At 37.2% G+C, this 25,419-nt stretch overlaps 1 pseudogene; it reads right to left on the bottom strand.

Annotated features, from left to right (window-relative positions):
- Positions 1 to 2,347: 2,347 nt before the first annotated feature.
- LOC105615331 (trafficking protein particle complex subunit 2-like) lies at positions 2,348 to 2,776 on the bottom strand (annotated as a pseudogene).
- Positions 2,777 to 25,419: the final 22,643 nt, after the last annotated feature.

The following is a 25,419-nucleotide window of genomic DNA, read 5'->3' as shown; positions in this document are numbered from 1 at the left end:
GAGGTACTCAGATGACGCTATTTCAGAACAGAGCATGAAGCTGGTCTGGCACCATGAGACCTTTGCCGCGATGATAGTGATGACCTGCTGACATTATTTTGGAGCACTGCTCTAACAAAAATAAAGTAACTTTAAATATTTTAATGTTAACTTTGTTTTATGAAAATGATAAGGGTTGCTAGGATATTTACAGGTTTTTTACATTGTAAAAGGTAAGGAATATTATCTTGCTTCTTCTGGACACCCCTAAATATTTCTGGTTGTAGAAAGTTCATATGGATTTTGAACATAAGCAGAGAAAGGAGAAAGTAAACTATTAGTATTGCCTATTTTATTATTTTCCTGGTCACAGTGATGATACGGTATGACTGACTGTCCTTGGCTATCACTTATTCTGTATTTTTGAACCTAAATATTAATTAATGTGTATTATTAATTTGACTATACATGTGCACATGCATAAAAATATAGAGTATCTCAATGCAAATTAAAAATTCACTATTACCTGTAGATGCTCTGACAAATATTGTACTCTATTTGTAATTTAACAAACATACTAATCAGACATTACAAAATATTCAGGTGCTTTCTTGAATTACCATTATAGTTTAATTTATATGATAATTTTTGCAAGTTCAAAAATTATACAACAATATATGCTGTTTGCAATAATTCCAAACAATACAATGTGTATGAAGAAAATTATTCCCCTTCTCCATTAATTTTCCCAGCAATAAAAGTCAAACAATGCTATAAAGAGTATGATTTTTCATTTATTTTTCAATGTTTATATAAATGTACAACCAGTTAATTTAGTTTTATTTATTTAATTTTTAATAAAAATTGAGTTGCATGATATATATTACTCTGCTATGCTTTTTTCACTATTCCATCGTGGATGACTTTTCAAGTCAGTACATATAAACCTCATTTTATTTCACAGAGTTAAGGAACCATAATTTAGACAAGCATTTCTCTATTTATGGACTTTCAGGATGTTTTTAGTACTTTACTTTTGAAAATAATGTTGCAATAAACTGATTTGTAAAGGAAATTACCTAGTTAAATTATTACAAAACTGTATTATATTTTATGTTCTTCTAAATTATGATTTTTCTGTTGTGCTCAAATAGTTTTTCTGAAGTCTAATATAAAAATAAGAGCAACTCTAGCACTGAGTAGTCTTTTTTAATACATGATAATTTCACAGAATTGAAATGACTTCATAAGGAATACACAGTACACTTTTTAAAGGTCCTTTTTTGCATGATTCCAGCTAACAAAAAATGAAAGTCAGGGGAAAAAAAAAAGATTTTAAAACCACATATATTGGAAATGTATAATGTCATATAAATTACTTGATAATCTCTTCTTATAGAGATGTATCCTGCAGGGGAAGTCTGTTTGCTTTATCCAGGACTTTAAAAATATCTCTAGTGAATTACATCCAATTCATGTAGAATATTATTTTACAATTGAATTGTTCATTTGATTATTTCTCATGTATCTGTCATCTAGCTTATTTTACATTAGTTTGAGTTTAAAACATTAGTTAAGTAAAAAAAAACAGACCACTCCCGCCCCCTCGGGTATACAGGTATACAGCCTGAAAAGCCTAGAGTACAAGTGCTAATGTGATACAAGCTTTTCTTTGTTTACAATTCTAAAACTGCCTTACAACGTTCTACTAGTACATCTATCAACAGGTTCACTTAACCCTTATCGTCTGAGGGAAAGGAAACAAGAACAGAACCTGTCACTGTGGTCCTGGCCTCCCACTATACAAACCTGGGCTCAGGAGTCTCAAATTACAGCAGGATCACTGTTTCCAGTCTCTGATGGGGCAGGCCTGCGCACTGCAACAGGGTCTGCTCCGGCGTCTTGGGTGGAGCTATGTATACTGCCTATGTGTTTTCATAACATCTCGTGATCTATAGATGAGCCCATGTATGTGCTATCAACTTCATTCGCTACTGCAGAAGCTTTTCTTTTTAAAGCTGCCTCCCAAATCTTGACAATGTTATCTGGTTCTGGAGTGCTTCATCAAGATCAACTATCTGAATGAGGAAAGTCTAAAGCTTAATCTCAATTTTTAAAAATAAAGACATTTCAAGATTACCAATAAAGAGCTCTTTATAAATAAGTGTTCACAAGCAAATAGCAATCTGTTCATAGCTGTAAGAAACTGAATGTACTACTTTTTTAAATATAGAAGCAATTTCATTAGGTTTAGATAAACAGACCACCAGTAAAACTTGACCACGCTATTTAATCATTACTTACAATGTACGCATTCCTGAGTATACCGCACTGTAGTGACATTGTATACTTCTGATTTTTCTTTTGCATTCAGCTTAAAAGTTGTTTATTTCCAAGAAACTGAACTTTTCTGTCAAATGCACTGGATCGAACAGGAGAATTGGGTTCATAAAATGGATTCACTGCAAACTTTATGTATAAATCATAGACATCAGGAAAGAAGTTCTTGATTCCGTCTTCTTGCCTGACATCATGCAGCATAATAAACCTCATACGACCCGCAGTGACGAATGCCAACACAAACCATTCGTTGAATTTGTCCACCATCTTCAAGTGCATATTGTTGACAGCTGCATGTTCTCACCTACGAGGTCGAGGGCAGCGTGAGCTATGAACTGGTTCAGATGGCGGTGATCGTCTTTGGATTCTGCTTTTCCAGCTTGCGAAAACTCCATTTCAAAAACTGGATTATCATGGTGACAACGATGACAAAGTAGAAGCTTCCAGACATCGTCTTCAATATAGCTCCTGCAGTGAGACACCGGCAACAGAAACGCTCTGTCAGTAAATGTCCATAATGAAACCAGTAAATGTCCATTGAAAAGCAAGTAAATGTTCATTGAAAACCAGGCATTTTCTGTGCTGTGAGCACTTGAAGAATTTTGTTCCATTCTGAATGACCTGAGCAAGGAATTCTCAGTTTGATCTTGTATCTTTGTGTGAAGCTGATATCACAGTTTTTACCCTATTTATTTGATTTCCTAAATAAAGATGTTTGTCCAAGAAAAAAAAAACAAACATTAGTTAATATTTCAATAATTCTGTACAGGAGTAATCTTCTTTAAGTTAGATAGTAGATATGTTAAATTTCTCTTTTAGCAAACGAGAGAAATTGAGACTCAATAAGATGAAATATGTGTGCGTGGATCCAGATTAGTTAATCACAGAGCTCTGACTTTAAACCAGGGCTTTGAGTTCCTAGCTCTTCTTTCCACTAAGTCCTATCATCCTATTCATATTTTTAATCAGACAGTAAATGTTTGCTTAAATGGTATTTTCCTTTTTTATGTGATATGCACATGTAGGCCAAATCATCTAACACACTGATAACATTTTTCTAAGAATTTAAATGTAGAAACTGTCCAAATAGAGAAGCTAACATGCTTGAATCCAGAAGTTCATCCAAGTCTGCAAGTGGGCTAAGTCACTTCAGTTATGTCCCACTCTTTGTGACTCAATGGACTATCTGCCAGGTTCTATCTGTCTGTGGGGTTCTCTAGGCAAGAATACTGGGATGGGTAGCTATTCCCTTCTCCAGGGGAACTTCCCGACCCAGGGGTCGAGCCTGCATCTCTTACGTCTCCTGCACTGGCATACGGGTTCTTTACCACTAGCACTACCTGGGAAGCCCTCGTCCAAGTCTTCTCCTGCCAGAAAACAAACATCAAGATTATCTATCTGACCTCAACCATAGTGACTTCAGGTTTGGGAGCCTTCCCCCTTCTCCCTAGCATTGACTCACTAAATCCATCGGGCAGTTTAGTACTATGGATTATGTAATATATTCTCTGTTTGTCTCTTCAAATCTTCAATCCACATTCTTGGCAATGTTCCGCTCCCAGGAGACTATCACATGCATTAACTGTGTGTGTGTGCGTGTGCGTGTGTGTGTCTGTGTGTGTGTGTCTGTGTATGTGTGTCTGTGTCTGTGTGTCTGTGTCTGTGTGTGTGTCCGTGTGTGTGTGTGTGTGTCTGTGTCTGTGTGTGTCTGTGTCTGTATGTGTGTGTCTCTGTGTGTGTGTGCGCGTGTGTGTGCGTGTGTGTGTGTGTGTGTGTGTGTGTTGGGCACTGAGTTTTGCAGGATAATGGATGTTGGCTAGAACATCTTTTGTGTCCTTTTCCCCCTCTAGCTCTCTCTCTGTTCAGAAAACTGCTTCCTCCCTAAGCCCCTCAGACCTCAGATTGGACCAAGCCCTACTAAGGCTAGCTTTACACCTTGTTGGTTCCTCTTAACCTTGCCTGCAACTTTAAATAGCCTCTCCTATTAAGCTCTCCTTAATCCTCCTTTTGCGTGCATTATCAATTTTTCTCTCAGACCTTGGCTGACGTAAGATTTTTCAGTTACTGGAGATATAGCGAATCTTTGTTTTAGTTCCAGGTAAGGGAAGGGCTATTTGAGGGCTGCTCAACCAACACATATAAGGGACTATAAAAGCCATGCTAAGCATTTTCACAATTTTAAAAACATACTTCCTAGACAGATTTCTTTCACTGTTGGATTTTATTTTATATATTATTCCAAATGTTTGACAAGAATTGGAAGCAGTAAGACTTGTTTCATTAGGCACCTGTTTTAAAAAGTGAGTCTGTAGTATTTATGCTACTTAAAAGTAAACTGTTACACAAGATTTATATGAGGTTGAAGTACTCAGAAGTTTCTTTCCTGTATCAACAGTTCTTACTGATATAATGATGAGAGTGGGAAAGTTATTTCAGTGTCTTTCTATCCAGGACATAGTCTTAACTGAGGTGAAAAAAATCTGCTATCTGAAGAAAGCTGAGGGGAAAAAAAAGGATAGAATGTATGGGTAATGTTCTGAGGTTGCATATCCCAGCTGCCATGCCTGCACCCTTTTTATATTAACTCAAAAGGTGAAGGTAAAAGATCCAAATGGAATGATCTACATTTAAAAATAACTAATAAAATGATCCAGATAGAATGCCCAGAGATTATAAATTTCCTTCCACAAAATAAAAGGAACACAGTGTGAAGAGGGCAGTTGAAGGGTATATGCGAGACACACCCATAAACAAAGAGATTTCAAAATATTTCTGTATTCTAGACACATAAAACACAATATGGACTCTAAAAATTGATTAAAAAATTACAAGAAATCAATAACTGAAAAATAATGAAGTAAACAGCCTAGTAGTTACAATGAGCATTATAACAAATACTTTTGTAAATAAGTGGAATGTAAAATAGATCTTATTGAAATGAAATTAGTGACAGGAAGAGCAGCATGGGGGGGAAAAAACAAATGAAGTGTAAAGGAGCAATGGTCATTAAAAATGTAAACTATAAAGAAATAATTGGCGTCACTGAGAAGAAAGTAAAATATGTGAACCAAACAGTAATTTTTCTGAAATGCAAGTAAAGATATAATGAAGTATTTAAAGAGAATAGATAAAAACTTTAGAAGTGAATACCTAAATCTATAGAATGCAAGAACTTTTGTTTAATAAAAGTAAATGTAATCTGTTTCTATGTAGAGATAGCTGTTAGATATGTAGATATATATATTGTAAAAGTTTCCAGCAAGAGAGAAAAGCATTGAATAATAATTTATCTTAAACATACTATGTATTTTATATAATATATATACATATGAGTCAAAAAACTTGAAAGGACAAAATTTGAGGTCTTCTTAATTTCTTTATTGCCACAGTCACTGTCAGAGTACATGCCAGGGTTCAGCTTTCATGGGTCTTCAAAGTCATAGTCAATGAAGCTGTTCCTCAATCCAATAAATGTAAAACAAATGGCTTAATAGTGATAAAAGCAATTTGAACATTAGGAGCTATTTATACTCAAATTAGGACCCATGTAGGATATATTTATTTGTCCTTCTTGAAAATGTATTTAATGATGAAATCCAGCTGCAGAAGGCTCATAAAGGCTCCCAAATATTTGTCTATTTCCTAACTCCTGGAGACTATAACTATCACCGCATTTGGGGGAAAAAGTCTGTTCTTTGCAAATATGATTAAAAATCTTGAATTAAGAAGAAAAATTTGGATTATCTGGGTGAGGGTAGATGTCGTTATTACAAGAAAGATGAGAAAGGGAGAACACACACACACACACACACACACACACACACACACGAGTAAGCAGTGTGAAGATGCAGACAGGTGACTCGTCCTGAGTGGTGGCCCCACTCTTTGGATTCAAGAAGGTCCTGTTCACCCAGCTCTGGGAATCCGAGCCCTCAGTATTATTCTCCCCTTATTTCATCCACCTCTGTTCCTTTCCATGAGCTGGCAGTGTTTCTGCTGATACAAAATCCTCAGAAATCTTGGTCACCCCTTGCTTATATTCTGTGGATATTGTGGGAATCCACACCATTAGCTACAAGGACTCTCCGCAGATTCTTCCTGGGTAAACGCACATCTATTCCTGCCTTCTGCTGAGATGGACAGCTGAATCCATAAGCCACACACAATCTCTTTTTCTATTGTTTGTCCAGTCACAGGCTTACCCCTACCTCCAGAGCAAGGTATTCTAAATAGGTTGATAATGTTAGAAGTCATCACATAAAGATTCTTTCTTGCTTAGCAAGTACGTCTTCAATTTCTGTTTTTCCTTTCACATTCTTCTACAAGCAGCAAGGAGAAACCAGATCATGCCTTTTGCACTTTGCTTGAAAAATCCCCTCAGGAAAATATCCAATTTCATCAAGCTAAAATTCTACTTTTTACAAAACTGTTGAACATGATTCATCCTAGTTTTCTGTCACTTATAACAAGGATAATCTTTCCTCCAGTCTCAAATCTCATATTCTTCATTTCAATCTGATGCCTCATCAGAAGTACTTTTAAGATTCATATTTCTAAGAACATTATATTGCTAATATATATTTCTAATCACTATGATGTATATATTTTCTAAGATGATAGAAGCTTCCTTTACAGCATTCTTTTTTTCTCTCCTGACACTTTCCTAGTAAAATAAACATCCAAATTTCTATGAACAGTGCTTTCAAGCCAATCTATTTTCCTGTAATGCACCTCAGAGCTCTTTCTTTCATCACCCTTGTTATTGTTCAGTCACTCGGTTGTGTCTGACTCTTTGCAACCCCATGGACTGCAGCACGCCAGGCTTCCCTGTTCTTCACCAAATCCCGGAGCTTGCTCAAACTCATGTCCATTGAATCAGTGATTGCATTCAACTGTCTCACCCTCAGTCATCCCCTTCTCTTGCTGCCTACAATTTTTCCCAAATCAGGGTTTTTTCTAGTGAGTTGACTCTTAGCATCATGTGGCCAAAGCACTGGAGCTTCTGTTTTAGCATCAGTCCTTCCAGTGAATATTCATGATTGATTTCTTTAGGATTGACTGGTGGGACCTCCTTGTTGTCCAAGGGACTCTCAAGAGTCTTCCCCAACACCACAGTTCAAAAGCACCAATTCTTTGGCACTCAGCTTTCTTTGTGGTCCAACTCTAACATCCTTACATGACTACTGACAAAAACATAGCTTTGACTAGATGGACTTTGTTGGCAAAGTAATGTCTCTGCTTTTTAATATCCTGTCTAGGTTTGTCACAGTTTTTATTCCAAGGAGAAAGTGTCTTTTAATTTCACGGCTGCAGTCACCATCTGCAGTGATTTTGGAGCTGAAAAAAATAGTCTGTCACTGTTTCCATTGTTTCCCCACCTATATTGGCCATGATGTGATGGGACTAGATGCCATGATCTTCGTTTTTTGAATGTTTAGTTTTAAGCCAGCTTTTTCACTCTCATCTTTCACCTTTATCAAGAGGCTCTTTAGTTCCTCTTCACTTTCAGCCATAAGGGTGGTATCATTTGCATATTTGAGGTTATTGATATTTCTCCTGGCAATCTTGATTCCAGTTTGTGCTTCATCCAGCCTAGCATTTCACATGATGTACTCTGTGTATAAGTTAAATAAGCAGGGTGACAATATACAGCTTTGATGTACCCTTTTCCCAATTTGGTACCAGTTTGTTGTTCCATGTCCAGTTCTAACTGTTGCTTCTCGACCTGCATACATGTTTCACAGGAGGTAGATAAAATGGTCTGGTATTCCCATCTCCTGAAGAATTTTCCAGTTTATTTGATCCACGTAGGCAAAGGCTTTAGTGTAGTCAATGAAGTGGAAGAATTCATCACCATTACCCAAATCCAAAACCACTTTCACCTTTTCAGGTATTTGTTATAGCTGCAAACTGCTTCCCAGTGCCAAAGCCTGTGTTAATTTCTTAAGGCTGCCATAACAAACTATCATAAACTGGGTGACTTAATACAAAAGTAATTTATTTTCAGACTATCTTAGAGGCTAGAAATGATCAAGAAGTTGGCAAGGCCACACTCTCAGAATCTCTAGGAGACAAGCATTTCTATGCCGGTCGTTTAGCTCCTGATAATGCAAGAAATCCTTCACATTCCTTGACTCCTTGTGCATAATTTCAGTCTCTGACTCATTTTGAAAGTGAAAATGAAAGTCGCTCAGTTGTGTCCAGCTCTTTGCGGCCCCATGAACTATACATTCCATGGAATTCTCCAGGTCAGAATACTGTAGTGGGTAGGCATTCCTGTCTTCAGGGGATCTTCCCAACCCAGGGATTGAACCCAGGTCTCCCATACTGCAGGAGGATTCTTTAACAGCTGAGATGCCAGGGAAGCAACATGGTATTCTTTCCCCGTATCTGCATATTGTCTTCTAGGAACAACCATCATAGTGGTTCAAAGGCCTACTCTGCTCTTAGCGAATCACATTAACTAACTGCACGCTCGATGGCTCCGTCTTTAAATAAGTCTACATTCTTTCGTATTTGAGATCAGGACCTCAACATACCTTGTTTAGGGACACAGTTAAACCCATAAAAGCCACTGAAGCATATGATGAATTTCATAAAGCTATGTTAATGCAGGAAGCCAAACAAAAACGTCTACATACAAGATTCATATTATATTAAAAATCCAGAATAGGTATCTCCACAGAGATAGAAAACATGTAGGTGCTTGCCACAACCTGGGGACTAGGGAATAGGGGATAACAGTTTAGTGGGTATAGGGTTTCTTTTTAGAGTGATGCAGGTATTTTCAAACTTGCATTTGTCCACTGAGGCTGCCATAACAAAATACCAAAGACTGGGTAGCTTAACAATAAAAATGCATTTCTCACCATTCTAGAAGCTGGAGGTCCTACATCAAGGTGCAGGCAGTGCTAGTTTCTCATGAGACTTTTCTCCCTGACTTGCAGTTGGCCACCTCCTCCCTCTTTGCTCATATGGCCCTTTTTTCTGTGCAGACACACTCCTGGCATACTTACCTTTTCTCATAAGGACACCAGTCTTATGATACTCTATGACCTCATTTAACCTTTGCTGCTACTGCTAAGTCGCTTCAGTCGTGTCCGACTCTGTGCGACCCCATGGACTGCAGCAAGAGTACTGGGGTGGGTTGCCATTGCCTTCTCAAAACCTAGCCAGGCCTAATTCTGTGGCCCCAGCCCTTGCCCTTGGCAATGGTTCACACCCTGAAGAGAGGCTTCTCTCTGGATCCTAACAAATCCACCTCTTATCGCTTTGTCTCTCAATGAATTTTTGCAATGAGACATTAGGGCCTGAGTTTCATCAGTTTTTGGAGAAGGCGATGGCACCCCACTCCAGTACTCTTGCCTGGAAAATCCCATGGACGGAGTAGCCTGGAAGGCTGCAGTCCATGGGGTCGCTGAGGGTCGGACACGACTGAGCGACTTCACTTTGACTCTTCACTTTCATGCATTGGAGAAGGAAATGGCAACCCACTCCAGTGTTCTTGCCTGGAGAATCCCAGGGAGCCTGATGGGCTGCTGTCTATGGGGTCACACAGAGTCAAACACGACTGAAGCGACTTAGCAGCAGCAGTTCATTAGTTTTGGCTGAGCTTGAGTCCCAAGAGAGAGCTGAAGGACAGGAGGAAAAAGCAGTGGGAAAAATGTGCCAAGGAATCACCTTCATAGCCCACTGGAAAATTTGCTAAATATCTGACCAGTGCTCACAATTTCATTGGTCTGATCCTTGGCCCAGAGAAGAGAAAGGGCAGAAGAACCCCCCACCGGCTTGTGTAACAGCTACTGGGGCTCAGCAGATAGCGCCTTTGGGACATGCTGAGGAGTAACCTCTCCAGAGTCCCTCAGTTGTGCCCCCTGCCACCCGCCTGTTTGCAGGAGGTTCGAGGAAACAAGAAACGAGAGATTGTATAGGAATTAAGATTTTGTTAGGCGTGTCCCTCCAGCGAGGACCTCTTACCTTAACCGAAGGTCTTCTGGGATCTGAGACTGGGCCGCGTGAGCTTTGTGCTGAGTTGGTTTTTCACTGTCCCGGTTTCCAGCACAACGGGCCTTCCCCTGCGCTGCGTTTCTTTGCTTTCTGCTTCTAGCGCAGGAGCTTCGCTGAGTTGGGCTCCAGCTATGCTTGGCCTCTTCCACGCGGAGGTTGTTTCAGCCAGGTTGCATCCGAGTCACGGCACCATAGATGTCACACGAGTGTATGTTCTTGGCTCTTCGTCTCGTCACAACAAAGATTTGCAGTGATGGACGTTAAAGCCTTTGGCGCATCACAGCTCTCGGGTCTTGGACCAACCGTGTTATAGCTCTTAGGCAAATCAGTGTTACAGCTCTATTTTATTTAGAAGATAGCAGGAGAATCCATCCTCAAAGTGTGAGGGCATGCTATTTCTTAAAAGGCCAGTCACATCGAGGGTTATGGTTCCAACATGTGATTTTGGTGAAACAATTCAGTCTGTAGTAGAACTAGATAGAATGGTGGTTTCACAACATACTGAATATACTAAATGTCACTTTCTTGACTTTAAAATGGTTAAAATTGTTATGTGAATTTTGCCTCAATAAAAAAATGTAAAAGTATATTTATTTAAATCATAATTTCTTCCATGCAATATATATAGCTGTATTCATAGTTAATTGATGTCCAAATGCAACAAAGACTTGCTTACATGTTTTCAGCTTCATTAAAGTAGATGTAATAAATGTTATGTTTTTAAATATTTAACAATAGCATATAAATTAAACTTAATATATCATATGGGATTTCATCTAAGAGATTGAAGAGAGTCTAACCTCAAATTGAAATACTGATCTGTGAATGTTAAATTTAATATGTTCTTCAGTGTCAGGAACTACTATTTGAAAATAATTGTGTCATAATTATTTATGTGGCAAGCCTCCATTATTGCCTTTCATTAATTGCTTATGTTTAATTATCAATTGTTTATGTCAAAATAGGGCCAGTTATAAAATCTCATACAATCCAGGCAGATGATTATCTCTTAATTTTGGATCAAGTTTAAAGGTCAGTATTAAAAAATGAGTCCAATTTTAAACAGCAATAATTATGGATTCAAATTTAGCTATCATTCAGGAAGGAGTGACAGATTTAACTGAAATTATGGCAGGTATGTAACCATCTCTATCATTCAAGAATGTTTCCTTTACCTCCCCCTATAACCCATAAACTTTTATCACATATAGCTACGTCTGGTAAAAATCTGTTGTTTTTGAGTTATTTATGTAACTCAAAGGTCATATAGGGCTAATATCCCTTCTGCTTTAATGAATACATATATATATTTCTTTTCTAACTTTACAGTTCAATTGTGTTGAAAGTAATGAACTATTTCTAGATGTGACAATTCCAACTAAGTTATTGAATTGACGACAGCACAGCTTAAATGAACTATTATTGTTCCATTCCTGGAAATATTGAAAACGTGCACGTTTTTACTCCTCTCTTTACCCAAATTAGTAAGTCAAAATTATGAGAAGATATAGAATTAACAGAGATTAATATTACAGAAAACATTAGTTTCCTGCATCTTTGATGGGCATGTGGCATTCCCAGGGGAAATTTCAGCCCTCAAAAACAATTCTGGGTCACTCACAACAGTCAAAGATAAAATGGAAAGAAACAGTCCCTAGATTCTAACCAGAGGCCTTTCTGCATGTGCTAAGTCACAGATGAGGTATACAGGAGTTGGTCTGCCTTGAATATGCCATTTCTAATACTTCCTTGAATGCTTGCAAAGCACAGTCTTACTGACAGTGCCCTAGGTCAGTTCTGGCATACAGAAAGCATCTAGTCTTTAGATGTGCAACAAAATAAAGGACACAAAAGAAGCAAAGAAATGGTGATGAAAAGGAGACAGAAAAGGAGGGAACAGGGAAGAAACAAGGAGGGAGAGGACAAAAAGGAAATAAGCAGGAAAGATGAAAAATGTAAGGACAGTCTATTTAATTCACCCCCAAAATAGCTGACTGTTGCTTTCTCATCTTTTAAACTGTCTTCTCTCATACCTCAGCTGCTGAACTATGAAAAATATTTCCATAATTAGAATAGCACATTTTCCAAAAGGAAACAAATTAATCCTGCAACACTTAATCTGATTTTTAACAAAAGTTATCTGGAGGTAAGAGAAAAGGATAATAACCAAATCAATTCCACTTACCTCACAGTATATTTTGATTTAAATAGTACAGTGACTATTCAGTTCTCTTGCATGCTTACATTCATTTCCTTCACATTTCCTTATGCTGTTGGATACGACATGCATTTTAATCAACAGTCCTAAGAGTCTCAAAGTCCCACATGACTGGATCATAACCAAACATAAAACTGATAACTAAGTATCCAAACTCCATGCTTGAGACCTCTGATCTTAACCTTAAGTAACACAGAGGACTATGTGCCCAAGATCATCTTAATAATTTGCCTCTATCCTCTGAAGCCAAAAGCAAAGTACTTCTCTGATACTTACATGACACCAAACCTCCTTGACAAGAGAAGTCAGAGCAATTGTCTTGGGCAGTTTCTCTGGGATCCTCAATCGCTCTACAGCATATTTCTATCTTGGCCTCCCTATAGAATTCCATCCTTTTTGGTTTCTCTGATGAAAAATTATCTCCCTGCATTTGCAGAGAAGATCAACCTGGTTTTACAGTTCAGGCAAAATAAGTATATATTAGACTTAGAGAGTATCTCATAATTTCTAATTAAAGAAAACTCAAGCTTTATTTAGTTACCATGTCTTTAGTGCTTTAAGAAGTCTTAGCAGCTATCTATTGCATTGTTTTACAAATCAGTCTAGTGCTGTGAAAAACTTTATAATCTGATGCCACTGAAATATAAGGGTCATAAACACAGTTACCAAACAGTACCATAAGCATAAATGAGTCTGGAAAAATACGGTAGAATTAAGCAAATGTATCCTTAAAAAGAATATCTCTGAGGCAGATCCAACCAATTTATTATCACATTAACTGTATTGGTAAGGTGCCCAATCAAAATATGATCTCATGATTAAATATGCTATTGAAATTTTGATATAAACAGTATAAAATTACTTCTTTGTGCAAAATCATCAATTCAGTTCAGTCAATCAGTAATATCCAACTCTTTGTGACCCCATCACCAACGCCCAGAGCTTGCTCAAACTCATGTCCCTTGAGTCATTGATGCCATCCAACCATCTCATCCTTTTCTCTTCCTGCCTTCAATTTTTCCCAGCATCATGGTCTTTTCAAATGAGTCAGTTCTTTGTATCAGGTGGCCAAAGTATTGGAGTTTCAGCTTCAGCATCAGTCCTTTCAATGAATATTCAGAACTGATTTCCTTTAGGATGGACTAGTTTGATCTGCTTGCAGGCAAAGGGACCCTCAAGAACCTTCTCAAATACCACAGTTCAAAAGCATCAATCCAAAACATCAGATTCTATAATAGCTAAATGAAATTGGGGATTCCTAAAAGAATATGATGTATATAAGAATTCAGGAGAGTATTATTCGAGAGCCCATTTAAGAAACATCAAGTTTAGTTCCAACATTTATTGATGATTCCTATAGTTATTTTCTAATTTTACAAGCAGATGTTTAAAGGTTCTTGAAGAGCTTATAGGTAAATAGCAGGGACATATGCCTAATGGCATCACAGTATAATCTAATAAATGTTACCAAAAAAAGAAAACTATGTGCCCTCTCAAGAAAGCAGTCTATTCTTTGGATGATGACTACCATCTTGTTAGTGTTAATCCATAAGTGCAACATGGCCTAGTCCTACTGAACATTCAACTCATGTAAGTAACTCCCCACATTTAGTTTTCAAGATCACCAAGTATTATTTTTATGAAGTTTCTTTGTCAAGAGATGTAGACAGCAAGATTAACCTGTTTAACTAGCAGTTATTACTCTCACTGTAAATTAATATGTGCATACAGTTTTTTTAAACACAAATCACTTGTGACTTTGCCTGCACGTTAGCATACTCAATTCTATTCAATCTGTATGTGTGACAAATTAAAATTTAGGGCAATCCTGGGAACCAAAGCCTAAATGATAGTGAATTGGTCACATTAAATTTTAGTGTATGGGGAACCACCTGTCTAGCTGGACAGCCAACATTACCCAGGTTTTTATGGGCTCCTTCTCTCAGCCACTTTTGAAATATGGTTTAAAGCAAAGTTACAGGTTAAATTACAAATGGAAATCTGGAATATTCTGAACACATAGTAGTTATTTATTGTACCAGCATTATGAACATTTATAAATTCTTGGAAGATTTGTATTGATAATGTAAATTTGAACTTCCAATAATAAATTTAAAATATTTGATTTGGGAGAATGGCATTCTAACATGTATACTATCATGTAAGAATTAAATCGCCAGTCTATGTCTGACACAGGATACAGCATGCTTGGGGCTGGTGCATGGGAATGACCCAGAGAGATGTTAGGGGGAGGGAGGTGGGGGGGGGGGGTTCATGTTTGGGAATGCATGTAAGAATTAAAGATTTTAAAATTTAAAAAATAAAAAACTGTAAAAAAAATAAAAAATAAAAAAATTAAAAAAATATTTATAAAGTTTAAAAAAATAACACATTTTATTTTAGTGAATAGTCAAGCAATTGATGTTACATAAGACTAAGATGTTCTTAACAGTGATAAAAGAAGAAAAATACAAAAAATAGTGTTTTAGTTTTAAAGCTTGCCAGTACAGTAGATAGAATTTAATTTTATCTGTTTAGCTGCATAGTTAATGAATAAATGTCAAATTTCTTATCTTTTCCAGTAAAAATTGCAGAAGTATAACAAATGGTTTTAAATACTATGCCTCTGTTACAAGTTGTTTTAAATATTAAAATTAAATTATAATATTAAATACTTTTACATGAAGAGGTATACTCTGATTAAGACAGAATAATGAACAATTACATAAATGTCTCTAGAAACTCAGCCTTCCAGTGTCACCCTTAATTAATTAAAAGGTAAGTATTACAGCTTAATCTTAAAGTGTTTTTTGTGAGTTTATTAGATTTTATGGCCTTCTAAAAATTAAATATTTCCACAAAATGTATAACAAAATTTTGTTCATTTGCAAATAAATTATTAAATGGTCAGTATATGCAAAGGTAGGTATAAGGATTAAGAAAACAAAAACCAAATCTAGGAGTAAAAAACAAACAAAAAAGGAAAAAAAAATACAATGATCCCTCAATGAAGATAGAGAAAAATTCATAAAAATTGTCAATAGATAAGAAAGATCCTTGCTATTATTCAAGAGTAGGTTGAAAGATAAAAATGGCAATAGTTAGATCCAAAGGAAGGGGTGACAATTATGAGTAAACCATGTTCAAAGTTTGCACTAATTGGGAGCTGTGGAAGGCTTTTAAACATGAATGATCTAATAAAATCATTGCTTCCAGCCCAGTGGGTGAAATAGATGAGGCTGACTTGAATAAAATTAATCATGTGTCCAGTTATTTCACTAATTCAATTCTGAAACTCATAAATTTTGTGAATTACCATAGTATAGTACACTGATATGCAAACTACTACCTATAGGACAAATTTGGTTCACCAATTGTTTTGTAAATAAAGTTTTATTGGAACACATCATATACATTTGTCCATGTATTGTCTGTTGTCATAGCACAAGAGCCTAGTTGAATAGGTGAGACAGTGATTATATCACTCGCAAATCTAAAATATTTATTTTGTGGTTCTTTATAGAACCTGTTTGCTGACTCTTGCTGTAGTCAATAACTACAGTTGTATATGTGATTGATGAGATTATGTAGAGAGCATGTATGAAATCTGAAGAACACTCAGTATCGATTTCCAAAGTGTTCATATATTAAGATGGCAAAGAAAAAGAAAATCAGAAGATAGAATGGATACTGTCAAAATTCAAATGAGGTATAAAGTGGGAACTAGGAAAGAATGATTGATGTCTTAGATAAGAGTGGTTTCTACAGATTAAGACAGTAAGCAGTATGTAGCGCATGAAGAGTAAAGGGCAGGTTGGAAAATAGAAAGAGAAAACTTGTACAAATATCTTTGAGGAGAATGTAGCTTGAAAGGAAGATTTTGTAATATTCCTTTTTATGCCAGAAACTAATGAAAGGAACTATGAGACAGAAAGAGGCAGAGACAGAGACAAATCATTGAAAATTTAGTAGTTTCCTAAGCCCTTTGAATGTGTGAAGTAATGATATTCAGAAGGAGAAATGTTGGACACAATGTAGTTGCTTTTATGTAGAGAATCTGATAGTATCTCCTCTGATACTTGTTTGCTTATTCTTCGAGGGAAGTGTTAAGAAGGAAGGTCCTCCTTAAGACTGAGGGATGGGACAAAAGAATTGGAATTTAAGGAATCTCCGCATTGTTCTCCAAATTGGCTGTACTAGTTTGCACTGGAAATAAAACTGCCTTATGACCCAGCAATCCCACTGCTGGGCATACACACCAAGGAAACCAGAATTGAAAGAGACACTGGTACCCCAATGTTCATCACAGCACTGTTTATAATAGCCAGGACATGGAAGCAACCTAGATGTCCATCAGCAGATGAATGGATAAGAAAGCTGTGGTACATATACACAATGCACCATTAAAAAGAATACATTTGATTCAGTTCTAATGAGGTGGATGAAACTGGAGCCGATTATACAGAGTGAAGTAAACCAGAAAGAAAAACACCAATACAGTATACTAACACATATATATGGAATTTAGAAAGATGGTAATGATAACCCTGTATGTGAGACAGCAAAAGAGACACAGAAGTATAGAACAGTCTTTTGGACTCTGTGGGAGAGGGAGAGTGGGTGGATTTGGGAGAATGCCATTGAAACATGTATAATATGATATGTGAAATGAATCACCAGTCCAGGTTTGATGCATGAGACAGGGTGCTCAGGGCTAGTGCACTGGGATGACCCAGAGAGATGGTACGGGGAGGGAGGGGGGGGGTGTCATGGGCAGACCTGTTGATGTATGGGAAAACCAGTACAATATTGTAAAGTAAAAAAAAAAAAAAAGCTAAATAAAAAGAATTGGAATTTAAAGATGTGAGGAAAAGTTTTCATATACTGATGGGTAGAATGGGATTGAGAACCAGTCGTGCAAATGGAGACAATCAATTAGCAGCAATGAGGACCCAGCTAAAGCTGGAGTCTCTGATGTCATAAAGGCGTTGCATTTGTTTATCTCTGTTTCCTTTATTAAGTCTTCTGCAGCCTGAACATAGACATGGGTATGATGTGGAGCCATTCAGCTGTAAGTGGGGCAAACTATACAGTGTCACATAGTCTGGTTTAGAATTAGGTATTAATATAATTTGGAATTTTAAGTCAAGAATCACGTGGGCAAAAGGGCATGTATAACCTTCAGCATGAGCCTAAGTAAGTTGTTCTAGGACCCATTCACTCGACAAGTGCAGCTGATTTCTACCCAGGATACTGACTGTGAGTCATCCCAGTGTTTTCTGTCTTTTAATGATATCCCCATGAGCAGCCCTGGCCCTAACATTTGCTGGGTCTTGAACAAGAGTACCAGCGGAGACCTGTATATAACGCATGCTGTTTGTAGGCTCTGTGCAGTGGCTATTGAAGCTGAAGCATTAGTGCTGAGACCAGGAAATAAACATCCAAAAAATATCTCTGGACTCAGAAACATTCACTCCATCCTTGATAACAAAGCATTCATGTATATATTAGAATTTGAAAAGTTCTCTAGACTTTCTGTGGTTCAAGAAAAGATTATAACCTTAAACACTGCAACACACTAGAGTATAATACCAGGAGAGTCTGATTTATTTACATTTAGTTCCCTAGACACAAGCATTTTAGTTCAACAACACTCAAACGTAACAACTAGAATTTATGTTGTTGTGCATACTCCTGATGCTTTGAGGCAAAATAAAGCACTAAAAAATGCAAAGTTTATATAAAACATTTTTTCAGGTTAAATATATTAGGTCATTTCCATGATTACTAAAGAATAGTAAAGCTGAAGCTCTGTTATTTTTGAGCCACATTTTGCATGCAGCCTATGTATAGGCTATAGATATGCAAAATTTAAGAAAATTATATGTCTATGCTATTAGTTTCAGCCTGATTTGCTGTCCCAAATTATGGTGTTTTGGTTTTTTTTTTTTTAATTAAAATGAACCAAAGGGTCAGGTTGCCTAGAGTTTGACTTAATCAGTGGTCATAGGGTCTGTTGTTATTTTTTAACTAGGTCATCAGCAACAAAATAAAATTCAAAGAATATGTTTGGAATACCAAGAGAAAAGAGAAATAAAACATGCAAAGGGAATGGTTTATTAAAATTCTAAGCATTTATTTTAGATTAAAACATACACTGTATATTTTTACCTTGTTTTTATCTAGGTAAGAAACATATTTATTTCAAGATAATTTTTCTATGAAATTTTGGTGTTAAATACTTATAAATCTATCTAGATACTACAAAATTCTATATTATTAATCACACAGGTACCAATAAAAATAATAGGGAACAGTGAGGTTAAAATTGATACACCAGGATTAAGAGAAAAACTATTAATAAAATTCACCCCTTTCTGATCCTATTCTAGGATCCTGTCTCACACCTCACTCCCTAGAATTATTGCAGCTAGAAACATATTATGTTCAATGGTTTGAAATCATTCTATTTTGAAGTTAAAGGATATGGAAGTACTAACAGACATTTTCAACATTCATATGAATACCGCAAACCCTGAAGGATAAATAACTGAATAATGTATCAAAACTACTGATTTTTTAAAAAAAATATTGTGAAATGTAATGAATATTTAAAATTGCTTTCACAACTTTTACGTTTTTATTTTGTTTTTCCTTTCTCTCTCTCTGTTAAAAATTTTATTTGAATATAGTTGATTCACAGTGCTGTGGTAGTTTAGGTATACAGCAAAGTGAGTCAGCTGCACAAATATCCACACTTTTTCTTGTTTTAAGACTCTTTTCTCATATAAGCCATTACAGAGTATTGAGTAGTGTTCCCTGTTCCACACAGTAGGTTCTTGTAAGTTATCTGTTTAATACATCAGTTCAGTTCAGTCGTTCAGTCATGTCCAACTCTTTGCGACCCCATGGACTGCAGCACTCTGAAAGAGATGGGAATACCAGACCACTTGACCTGCCTCTTGAGAAAGCTGCATGCAGGTCAGGAAGCAACAGTTAGAACTGGACATGGAACAACAAACTGGTTCCAAATAGGAAAAGGAATACGTCAAGGCTGTATATTGTCACCCTGCTTATTTAACTTCTATGCAGAGTACATCATGAGAAACGCTGGGCTGGAAGAAGCACAAGCTGGAATCAAGATTGCCAGGAGAAATATCAATAACCTCAGATATGCGGATGACACCACCCTTATGGCAGAAAGTGAAGAGGAACTAAAAAGCCTCTTGATGAAAGTGAAAGAGGAGAGTGAAAAAGTTGGCTTAAAGCTCAACATTCAGAAAACGAAGATCATGGCATCCAGTCCCATCACTTCATGGGAAATAGATGGGGAAATGGTGGCTGACTTTATTTTTGCGGGCTCCAAGATCACTGCAGATGGTGACTGCAGCCATGAAATTAAAAGATGCTCCTTGGAAGGAAAGTTATGACCAACCTAGATAGATGTACACCCGGGGGAGGGGGGGAAGGGGGATTCATGTAGATGTATGGCAAAACCAACACAATATTGTAAAGTAAAATAAAGTAAAATTAAAAATAATAATAAATTTAAAAAGTAATACAATTGATAACTGGGAAAAAAAAAAAGGCAGAGACATTACTTTGCCAACAAAGGTCCATCTAGTCAACGCTATAGTTTTTCCAGCGGTCATGTATGGATGCGAGAGTTGGACTATAAAGAAAGCTGAGCATTGAAGAATAGCTGCTTTTGAAATGTGGTATTGGAGAATACTCTTGAGAGTCCCTCACTGCAAGAATATCCAACCAGTCCATTCTGAAGGAGATCAGTCCTGAGTGCTCATTGGAAGGACTGATGCTGAAGCTGAAACTCCAATAGTTTGGCCACCTTATACGAAGAGTTGACTCATTGGAAAAGACTCTGATGCTGGGAGGGATTGGGGGCAGGAGGAGAAGGGGACGACAGAGAATGAGATGGCTGGATGACATCACTGACTCGATGGACGTGAGTCTGAGTGAACTCCAGGAGTTGGTGATGGACAGGGAGGCCTGGCGTGCTGCGATTCATGGGGTCGCAAAGAGTCGGACGCAACTGAACAACTGAACTGAATTAAACTGGACTGCAGCACGTCAGGACTCCCAGTCCATCATCAACTCCCAGAGCTTGCTAAAACTCATGTCCATTGACTTGGTAATGCCATCAAACCACATAATCCTCTGTTATTCCCATCTCCTCTTCCCTTCAATTTTTCCCAGCATCATGGTCTTTTCCAATGAGTCAGCTCTTCACATCAGGTGGACAAAGTGTTGGAGTTTCAGCTTCAACATCAGACCTTCCAATGAATATTCAAGACTGATTTCCTTTAGGATGGACTGGTTTGATCTCCTTGCAGTCCAAGGGACTCTCAAGAGTCTTCTCCAGCACCACAGTTCAAAAGCATCAGTTCTTCTATGCTCAGCTTTCTTTGTAGTCCACCTCTCACATCCATACATGACTACTGGAAAACCATAGCTTTGACTGGATGGACATTTGTCAGCAAAGTAATGTCTCTGCTTTTTAATATGCTGTCTAGGTTGGTCATAGCGTATCTTCCAAGAAGCAAGCATCTTTTAATTTCATGGCTGCAGTCACCATCTGCAGTGATTTAGGAGACCACAAAAATAAAGTCTCCCACTGTTTCCACTGTTTCCCCATCTATTTGCCATGAAGTGAAGGGATCAGAAGACATGATCTTAGTTTTCTGAATGTTGACTTTTAATCCAACATTTTCACTCTCCTCTTTCACTTTCATCGAGAGGCTTTTTAGTTCCTCTCCACTTTCTGTCATAAGGGTGGTGTCATCTGCATATCTGAGGTTATTGATTTTTCCTCCGGCAATCTTGATTCCAGCTTGTCCTTCTTCCAGCCCAGTGTTTCTCATGATGTACTCTGCATAGAAGTTAAATAAGCAGGGTGACAATATACATATTTCAATGTTATTTTCTCAAATCTTCCCACCCTGGCCTTCTCCCACAAAGTCCAAAAGACTGTTCTTTACATCTGTGTCTCCTTTGCTGTCTCACATACAGGGTCATCATTACCATCCTCCTAAATTCCATATATATGCATTAATACACTGCATTGGTGTTTTTCTTTCTGACTTACCTCACTCTGCATAATAGGCTCCAGTTTCATCCATTTCATTATAGCTGATTCAAATGCATTCTTTTTAATAGCTGAGTAATACTCCATTGTGTGTATGTACCACAGCTTTCCTACCCATTTGTCTGCCAATGGACATCTAGGTTGCCTCCATGTCCTGGCTATTGTAAATAGTGCTTCGATGAATACTGGGCAAAACACTCTCTGACATAAATCACAGCAGGATCCTCTATGACCCACCTCTTAGAGTAATGGAAATAAAAGCAAAAATGAACAAATGGGACCTAATTAAACTTAAAAGCTTTTGCACAATGAAGGAAACTATAAACAAGGAGAAAAAAACAGCCTTCACAATTGGAGAAAATAATGGCAAACGAAGCAACTGACAAATAATTAATCTCAAAAATATACTAGCAGCTCCTGCAGCTCAATTCCAGAAAAATAAATGACCCAATCAAAAAATGGGCCAAAGAACTAAACAGACATTTCTCCAAAGAAGACATACAGATGGCTAACAAACATGTGAAAAGATTCTCAACACCGCTCATTAACAGAGAAATGAAAATCAAAACCACAATGAGGTACCATCTCACGCCAGTCAGAATGGCTGCTATCCAAAAGTCTACAAGTAATAAATGCTGGAGAGGGTGTGGAGAAAAGGGAACCCTTTTACACTGTTGGTGGGAATGCAAACTAGTACAGCCACTATGGAGAACAGTGTGGAGATTCCTTAAAAACTGGAAATAGAACTGCCATATGACCCAGCAGTTTCACTGCTGGGCATACACACTGAGGAAACCAGAAGTGAAAGAGACACATATTCCCATCTCTTTAAGAATTTTCCAGTTTGTTGTGATCTTGAAATGTATCCAAATGTTTCCATATATTGCGGACAACATTATTAAGAAGCTATAATATACAGTGAAATCTATTCATTTAATAGATATTTATTGAGTGAGTGGTAAGTTGCTTCAATTGTGTCTGAAGCTTTGTTACCCTATGGACTGTCACCCACCAGGCTCCTCTGTCCATGGGATTCTCCAGGCAAGAATACTGGAGTGGGTTGCCATTTCCTCCTCCAGGGGATATTCCAGTTTCAGGGATCTGTAGCTTTTATTATGCATACTATCTTTTATCAATACTTTATATTCAAATAGTGCTGGTTCTTTGAATTCAAAAATGTCTAATTAATAATTTATGTATTATTTTACAGTATGTACACATACACATACTAATTTGAGTTATTTTAAAATTAGTCTGTGGCAGTAAGTTTCTATTATCAGTAACTAGAATACATTTAGAAAAATGGAACCATTATTAACTGAAATTCAGGAGACACTTTCCACTCAATAGCTGTGACTTTGATTTTTCACTAACTATTCAGAAATTCTATTTTCATAATCTTGGGGGCCATGTTTTTCTCTTTTAAAGTATGAAAGTTTTAGAGTAAGTAATCTCTGAAGTATCTGAATTTCCTAATACTTTTTGCCTGCGTGAATTATTTGGAGTCAAAGCCAGCAGAGATCACTGTGAATATCTTATCCCCCTTTTTAACTGTCTTTTTATTTGATCAGATAAAACATACATTTTCTAGCTTCAGAAATGTAACCAAATCAATGTCTACCATCTCCACAGATGTTTCTAGACACAAACATCACAGAGTATAGTCAAATACAACTCTTTTTCTGTCATCTTAAGTAGGAGAGAGGAAAAGGAGACAGCCAGAGATTCTTGAAGAATAAGATATAAGGGATGTTACCATTTCAAGCAGGATGATTTCTTCAAGGAGTCAGAGAAATCGGCTAGAAGCAGAAAGCCTAGAAAATAGGCCTCCTGACTTTCAGTTAGATATTGATCCACTTCATAGTATATCAATTTACTGAGAATAAATATTTTTATAGGCTAAATTTAAACATGATTACTCAAGGTTCCTTCCTTTTATGCTAGTGTGAAGTCTCAATGATAGTTAATTTGTTATAAATGTTTAGAGTCTGGTTTTTTCCAGTGAGGTTCAGACAAGCCCCATGGGCTCTATAGTTCGTGGGGTCGCAAAGAGTCAGACACGACTGAACCACTTCCACACTTTCAGACAAGTCACCTGAGTACTTTGTCTGGGTTGATGCTTTCAAGAATTAAGGAATAGAGACAGAAAACATGAAGTGATTTTGACAGAGAGATAATGCTAAATAAATATTTTTAACTATTAATAATAAATGATTATCAATATCAAAACATTCCAGAATTGACTTAATTGAAAATTTATTTGCATTGCAGAATAGCATATGTCAGAGCTTTATTCAAACCTAGGCCTTCAAATTCAAGAACCTATTTTCCTAACATTGCATTAAGTTGGTTTTATGGGCTTCCCAGGTGGCACAGTGATAAAATAATCCATCTGCCAGTGCAGGAGATACAAGAGATGTGGGTTTAATCCATGGGTTGGGGAGGCCCACTAGAGAAGGAAATGGCAACCCACTCCAGTATTCTTGCCTGGAAAAATTGCATGCACAGAGGAACCTGGTGGGCTCCATGGGGCTGCAAAGAGTCAGACTGTACTGAGTGACTGAACAAACAAGCACAAATTTGCTTCAGTGATAGGTATCCCTCATAATATTAGTCATTTTTGTTATGATTTTTGCCAGGGGCCAGTGTGAGGAACTCCGCCCATGGCAAAGGTCATGAGGAAGGAGGCTTGGCATACGCAAAGGCATGATCAAGCCTCAGGAAACCCCCTGTTCCTGAGCATCTACCCCAAAACCAGAGTCTGTTTTATGCCCTCACCTACACCTCTGACTCTACAGGGGGCTCTCCCCCATAACCATTTCTCTCCGAGAAGGAGTTAATGTGCAGCTCCAAGGCAATAAAAATTCCTGGGCGTGACAAGAGTGTTTCAGCTTACAGACTCCTCTGAAGGTTATCTAGCCGGCCTGTATAGGTTCATCTGGCCACATGTGATTGTTTACAGCCTCCCTATCTGAAAGGCATGAGATGCCTTACTAAAGGCAAATTCTTTTGAGGAGTTAGAAATTATTAGTATAGTGGGTTGGTTAGGAATTATATTGGTGAAGGGTTTTTCATTTGTTGTGTCAATAATTACTGCTAATTCCCTGCTCTGGGTAGGACAAGGATGTCTCAGGTCAAACCTCTCAGCTGACAGACTAGGTTGTGTGACAGGATTATCCATACTGCTGCCACTAAGCACATGATTGTTTACTACCTCTCAACCATAAACAGCACAGAGAGTTTTGGAGTATTTTGAGAGTCTTAATTAGCATAGGGCTTTTTCTTCTTGTTGAGTCAATGATTGCCGCCAGGCTTCCATAACCTTAGGCACCTGGGAATATATTAATCAATGTATTTGGAAAATAGAAAAGGAAATATAGTAGTTTTTAAGGTTAACAATACTAGACTTTTTAAGTTAATGGATTTTCTCTTTTGTAATAGATCATTGTGCTTTGTTATAAATCCCTGTGTCTTTGCTATGTAAAAATGTAACTTTATCACTATCTTAAGACTAAATAGATCCTAAGGGGAACATTGGTGAAAGGATTTTCATTTGTTGGGCTGATGTTTGCTGCTAAATCTCCATATTCCCTGCCCTTATAATGAATATGACTAACATATAGGAGAAATAAGTATTAACCTTTAAGATTAATCCTGTTAACCTTGGGTTAAATAGATTCCTTTCTTGATTGTAACTCACTGCACCCTCACCCTATAGGAATGTAACTTTATTTGGAGGGTGGTGCCTGGTTTAAGAAAAAAACACCCTTGG

Source organism: Ovis aries, chromosome 5, assembly GCF_016772045.2.
Source record: "Ovis aries strain OAR_USU_Benz2616 breed Rambouillet chromosome 5, ARS-UI_Ramb_v3.0, whole genome shotgun sequence".
Lineage (NCBI taxonomy): Eukaryota > Metazoa > Chordata > Mammalia > Artiodactyla > Bovidae > Ovis > Ovis aries.
The sequence above is the reverse complement of the archived record's forward strand: the minus strand, read 5'-3'. Positions and strand labels throughout refer to the sequence as shown.